The sequence below is a fragment of the Xiphophorus couchianus genome, chromosome 18 (genome assembly GCF_001444195.1).
Source record: "Xiphophorus couchianus chromosome 18, X_couchianus-1.0, whole genome shotgun sequence".
Classification (NCBI taxonomy): Eukaryota; Metazoa; Chordata; class Actinopteri; order Cyprinodontiformes; family Poeciliidae; genus Xiphophorus; species Xiphophorus couchianus.
In genome coordinates, this window is record NC_040245.1 from 13,547,877 (window position 1) to 13,554,424 (window position 6,548).

The following is a 6,548-nucleotide window of genomic DNA, read 5'->3' on the forward strand; positions in this document are numbered from 1 at the left end:
GTATCTATAATGTACACTCCTATTTTTATATTATGCTTGTTTTGTTGACCTATCTTTGTTAGTGTGTAGTAATGCAGGCAGCTTCTGTTTCAACATTTACATGTACACTAATAATGTGTATTGCTCTGTTATCAAAAGCTATAGTTAGGCCAAGGAAAAGTCTGTTTGCAGGAGAAAACAATATACACTAATAGGTAAATAATAAAATATTAAAGAGGAAGACCACAAAAACAGGGTAACTGATTTTTTTCTCTTAATTTGTTTTTGTTTGTGCTGCTGCAGCTGAACAGCAATGCATTGTGTTATTGTGATCCCTACTACATCTTTTGGTTTAGAGTCAAATCACAATCAGTTGGTACTGCAGTCAACTGTCTGTCCCTAGGTTTTCATAAGAACCTGATGTTTTAGGTCAGTTGTTGTGAATTGGTGTTGTTATAACTAAATTGAATTGAATAGAGTACAAACTGATATGTCAGCGCATTTTTGTAAAACCAGGTCCTCTGAATACATGTGGTTTCGTAGTAATGACCCCTTGTAAATATTGACGATGAAAAAAGAAAGCATAGGCTAAGACACAATAAAAATACAATTTTGTCTACACAAAATATCTAAATTAAATATCTAATTTAAATTTAGACAGTTATGGTTGAATTGTGTTAGTTTTGACACATAATACTGTCTTGTTATCAACAGTTTAACTTGCTATGCAATGTAGATGTTCTCTTTGAAACATTTTACTATTGCATAGCCATCTGCTAAGTAATAGTGAAGCTGGTCTTTATTGACTTTGGTACAGCTAACATCCTCAAGTTTCCAAGCGCACAATTTTCAAACTAAAATCCCCACCATTCCTAAACATTTAAATAAAATGATAAATATAATGAGTCTGAAGTCATTTCTGCTTAACTAGAATGAACGTAGATTATCTTTAATTAAATAAACTATCATTTAACTAACAAGAGCGTGTCTTCACTAATTTAGTAAAATTTTAAAAAAAGTAATGTGTACCTAGTTTTATTCATTATAAATGTTAGTGGAGTTTTCACCAATCAATCATCTCTCGCTTTTGTGTTGAATCATAACATGTCACAGTAAGATTTTAAGTTTAAATTTCTCATGAAACTGATTCCAGACCCATGCACCAAAGCCGGAAATACAGAAAACATGTTGAATCTGTGAAGATAAAGCCTCCATTCAACATGCACTCCTTTCAAATAATCCGCTGGCAACTGAATGTGTCCGCGTAATTTATGAATTCTGCTTACTTTTTTTTGCAGAAGTAATATTCACGCATAACGGGCCAAGTTATGCTCCGAGCACATTTCCAGCTTCTGCTTTTTTTGACACACGCCCAGAGGCAGCATAGCAGAGAAGGCATCCCAAGAGAAGATATGTTTGTCTACAGTTACAAATAATTTCCTTCTTAAAGCGCCTTTTAAAGTGATATGCCAGCAACTGTTCCTTATGACTGGGAATGTCCAATAAGTTTAACAAAAAAGTATTTCAAAGTATGTGTAACAGAAATAAGAAATAAATAATATTTCACTTGTGCCAACCAGATGGCAAACATTGCAGTGTTTATTTCTCTCAGCTCATTGCAAATGGATGATTTGCGCGTGACGAGTACCTGAATGTTTTTGTGTTTTACAAGCTAACCTGGGTCTTCTGTATCTTACTGTTGTAGCGTTATAACAGCCACATAACAGAGAAAAATCCTTGTTCCTAGTTATGAATAAATTTTGTCTAATACATCATTCATGTATCTGAAAAAACAGAGATCCTGCTGCAATCACAGGATTAGAAAAGTGTAGTTAATAACAAGGAAATTGCTTAGCATCATTTCAGAATGTGTCACAGTACTGACTGGGGTGTAAATGTGTAAATGGGGAGAAAAAAGAGCTGTTTACCGAAAGCTGAGGGGGATAAAAAGCACATTTACAAAGACTTATTTTAAGATTTGGCAGCAAATAAATCTAGGGTTTGAACATGACAGATTTGATGTAATTTAAATAATGGAGTTTTTTTTTTTTAAATCGCATATATAATTTTGATATAAGAAAGTGTCAGACTACTTTAAAAGAACATTCACATATCCAAACCCTTATTCCAAAATCTAAATGGTAAAAATCGCAAGCACAAGTCGACACACATTTCTTCAAATATGCTTTTTAGAGTTTCTGATTGCAAGTGAAAGTCACACAGATAATTATGAATAATCACAGCACTAAATTCTTCTACATCTGGAAGTAAATCCCATGGAACATACACAAGAGGGAAGGGTAAGCCTTTTATAAGCTTGTTTACGAGTTTTATGTCCTCAGAAAAACGTAATGTGCAGGAAGAAAAAAAATGTGAATGAAATGTAATTTCCCAGAGAAATCCTTCAACAGAAACTGAGCAAAGGGATTCACTTTCTAATCCTCTTTCAAAATGTCCATAAATACTTTGGCTTTGCTAGTTGTGGTCATGTATGTCTAATCTATATGAAACTCCTAACGCATGTTTTACAGGCCTTGCCACATTCTCCTTCTTCTACCCCAGTAGTAACATTTACTTACTGGTAATTCCAGCAAATCTCACAGCCTTACTGAGCGGTCGGAGCTTAACCTGGGCCACGTTACAGTTATCAATCCATGCCAGATTGCTTTGAAAGAGTGCCATTTTCTTTTCTGTGCCAGAAAAAAATACCCCCCAGATGTGGGGTTACAAAAGACATTCAAAAGAACATACAAGTGAAAGTTGCATTGTGTCAGCTAGGTTGACTTTGTTTGTCAAGTGACTAAAAAGATTTGTAGCAAGATTTTCCAGTTGCTACCTCAGATTTTGATAAAGATCATTTCTGATTTGGATAAAGGTCACCTGCTTTAGATTTTTATTTTATTTTAGGTGATAAGTTAAAGGAGGACAGGAAGAGGGCAAGAATATTTAAAAAACAAGACAGGAGTTTAAAGAGTTTGGTGATGAGTAGGTCCAGAAGACCGACTCAGATTTTGCACCCAGATTTACTTTAAACAACGTAAGGAGAAATTATTTTGCCTTTTTGGGGCTGTAACACCACAAATCACACAACACAAGTTCTGCAGGTCATTCCAAGGAAATCCTGAATAACAGGCTTACAATTAAAGAGAGTGTTAATAATTTTTAAGTTATGGTAACAGATAACTTTATGGCTGTATTCATTTAATATAAATCCAGATTTGCTGTCCCTTAAAAGCATGTCTGACAGGGGACAAGACCAAGGAGGATATCTGTTTAAAAAGACAGCTATTCTCAAAAGTATCCTAAAGATTTAGGCAAAAACAATGGATCTTCAAGATAATTTTATGTTTACATTGAGTGGTGCTCTGTCCACTTTTAGGTTTTCCTTTCAGAACTTATTATATCATGCAAGACGTTTGAGGTGGAAGGGTTAGGGTTACCCTTACAGTTTTTTGTACAGGTTTCTCAAATAATGTTAGCACATCAGGTAGAAAATAAATACTTCAAATAGTTTACAGATCAGACTATTTTTTTTTCTTAGCTTCCAGGAGTCATAACAACTAAAATATGACAGGGTTCATAATTATTATTGCCATTTGCTGTTATTTATTAGTGGTAATTATCCTCATCTGCTCAACCTATTAAATGTTCAGTCTGCAACAACGCACTCATGATTACCTCAAATGAAAACATGGCAGTGGTTGAAAAGTTCAAAAATTTGCATTCAAACAAATTACGATTAAATTTCGGAGTTGTAATAAAAAGCGAAAATGCACTGTGCTCTTGCCTCCTCTCTGACAAGCTTCATTGTCGTGGCTCAACTAGTGAGAATTCATGCCAAACCACTGCAACAAAAAAATTAACTACTAAGTTTAGAAAATGAACTACTGCAGCCTTTAGAGCCTCACTTTAAAAAAATTAACTGTACCTTAAACGGTCTCAACATTGTATTCAAGTTAACCTTGATTTCTCTGCTTTTAAAACAATGCATATCCACTCTCTTGTTTAGAAACTTATAATAAAATGTGCTTTTTTTAAGCTGAAGGATGCAGTTACTGCATGTCAAAGCAGGGTAACACAAAAAGCACACTCTTTACTCTCTATGGATGTATTAATTTAGGCCACCGTGTCACCTCAGGTACTCTCATTACCATCAAGAAAAAACCAATTCATTATTCTCTTCATGAGTACCACAGAGAAAGAAGAGCAAAACCTAGAAAAAATTGGATATGATTGGTTTAATACAATTAGAGGCAACTTAACCTGGGTGATGCAGCAAAATTGCTACATTTTACTGTGGCTATAAGTAGGACATTGAGTGCAATAGAAGGCTGCTCTTTGATGCAGATCGAGAGGCTATGAATGACTTTCATTTCACTGTCTGGTGAGCACATTCACAGTGGTCTTGATAAGGAAAGGATGAATGATCAGCAGCGATCAGCTTCATTGTGTACACATGTTACAATGATGACCATCATGTGGTACAAGCTAAGGCTCATAGCTCCACCCACCAAATATATATATACAAAAAATGGAGAGGATGCATTATAATGCAATAATTGTGCCAGATTATGCAATAAACGATCACAAAGCAGTGTTTGTGTTCATCCTACTGAATTGACTTCAAACAATGTTCAAGTTATATAAACTATGCATTTAAATCTTTGAAACTTTGGTAATTTAGTTGTCTATACAGACTGATCTCTCTGTCCCTATAGGTCGTTAAGGGCAGAACGAACAAGATGCCTCAATAACTTTTTCATTGCAATAAAGATGTATGCCTGTTGGCTTCAACATGTGCAGTTATTTTCTTGTCCTGCCACTCTCTTTCCTCTGCTAAAGAATCCATCTATACTCTGGAGACACAGTGTGCAGAATTCTCTTTACCCTGATAGCAAAAGTTATCTGGCCCGTTCCAATTTTCCATTAGTGGCGTGAATCTGGATTATGGATCTGGGCCAGAGGTAGTTCACAATCTAAAACATGAAAACCAGAAAACAAAACAATTATTAAACAGAGCTCAGGCTATACCAAACTGGATCAACAGTGACAGTAAAACAGAAAGTTAATTTGTCAAAGTGCACTAAAATAACTAGACTAACAAAATAAAGTCAGAGCTAAAGTCCAGAAAGTGAAAAAAAAACAACTCTATCAATTCCTTTAAATTCTCAAAGTACAACACAAAGTTACGTCTTAAAAACATAAACACTGTGTTACCTTGGTAAGTCCAGAACAGGCTGGTGTCTATTTCGGCTCGTTTGCTGGTAACAAGCTGTAGGCTCTGCTCTGCTGGCGGCAAAACAAGGAGGAGGCAGATGAAGAACTTGTCGAACTTTATTTCTCTTCTTGGCAAAAACGGACAACTACAACCACTCCACCGCTCAGGTCTCTAACAGCTAACACGCGTCACTCTTCTTCTCCGTGCTCCTACTCATTGCTCTCTACCGCCCCCCTACGGAGAGGCTGGGCCTGTAACAACTGTTTAGCAGAGCTAGTGTAACACTCACGATGTGTTTACAGCTAATAGAACCGACAATAAGACCAGTGCTATTTCAGCAGGAAAACATGAGTAGGTCATACCAGTTTGGATGATTCGCAATGTCCAGCAGAGGGCGTAGCTCCTGCTAGACGGCAGTTACATGGCTCCTGGGTTACGGCTCGCCATCTTGTTTCTCACTAGCGGAATCCAACTCAGCAATCGACTCGGAATTTCCCGGTCCAATTTCCAGCAGAACCTTAAAGGCCTGGTTTAATAACCAACAAAGCATAACAAAAGTTCGTTTAACTTTGTTTTGTACTGAATAAAATAATATACTCGCCGATTTGGCGGCTGAACCCGGTTGGCTGGAGCAAGTCACATGGGCTACACATCAATGTGACCCTTCAGAATAAGAGATTTTACTCAACTTGACCGTTTTAGCTGCTGACAAAATAAAACTCTGTTTTATACGGATTTAAACTAAATAAAATATCATAACATGAAATACAACATTTATAATGTCTGTAATTATTATTTTTATATTTTTAACTATTTTAAGACCTATTTATTCTCTATTTATTTATTTATTTATTTATTTCCTATTTCTATGAAAAGGCTTATATTTAGTGATTGCTGTTAACCTGGGTTACACTAGTAGTTTTGATACTGCCTGTTCATCAGATATAAAGAAACATCAAGCTTTCAAAATTTAGCTGTTGTACTAATCTTTTTGCATATTTTTCTTCAATGTTTTTCAGTGCATATAATTTTCTGCTGGATTTTTCCTGAGAAATTTCTTTGAACTATGGGATCATTATGATTGCTTGTGACCTGTCTGTGAATTGTGAAAAGCCCTGACAATTTTTTAAAACATTTTCTTTTAGATTAATTAGACTTACAAACTGATGGTGGGTGTGAACTCCAAAAGACTGAACGCTTAATTGGAATTTAAAGGTGCTTCAATAAAGTGTGCGTGGCAACCAGATTATACTGCAAAGTACAGTGCTATTTTTTTAAAAAAATTTTCAATATGCATTTGACAATACTGCTAACACACTTTGACAGAAAGCATGTACCTACAGTTTTTCTT

General features: G+C 35.5%; 1 long non-coding RNA gene across 1 annotated transcript; it reads right to left on the reverse strand.

Annotated features, from left to right (window-relative positions):
• Positions 1-2,910: 2,910 nt before the first annotated feature.
• Positions 2,911-5,800, reverse strand: LOC114133304 (uncharacterized). Its single transcript, XR_003593154.1, has 3 exons — positions 5,560-5,800; positions 5,197-5,265; positions 2,911-4,955 (listed from the first exon to the last, which is right to left on the reverse strand). It is a non-coding gene; the product is annotated as an uncharacterized LOC114133304 (long non-coding RNA).
• Between the last annotated feature and the right edge of the window lie 748 nt (positions 5,801-6,548).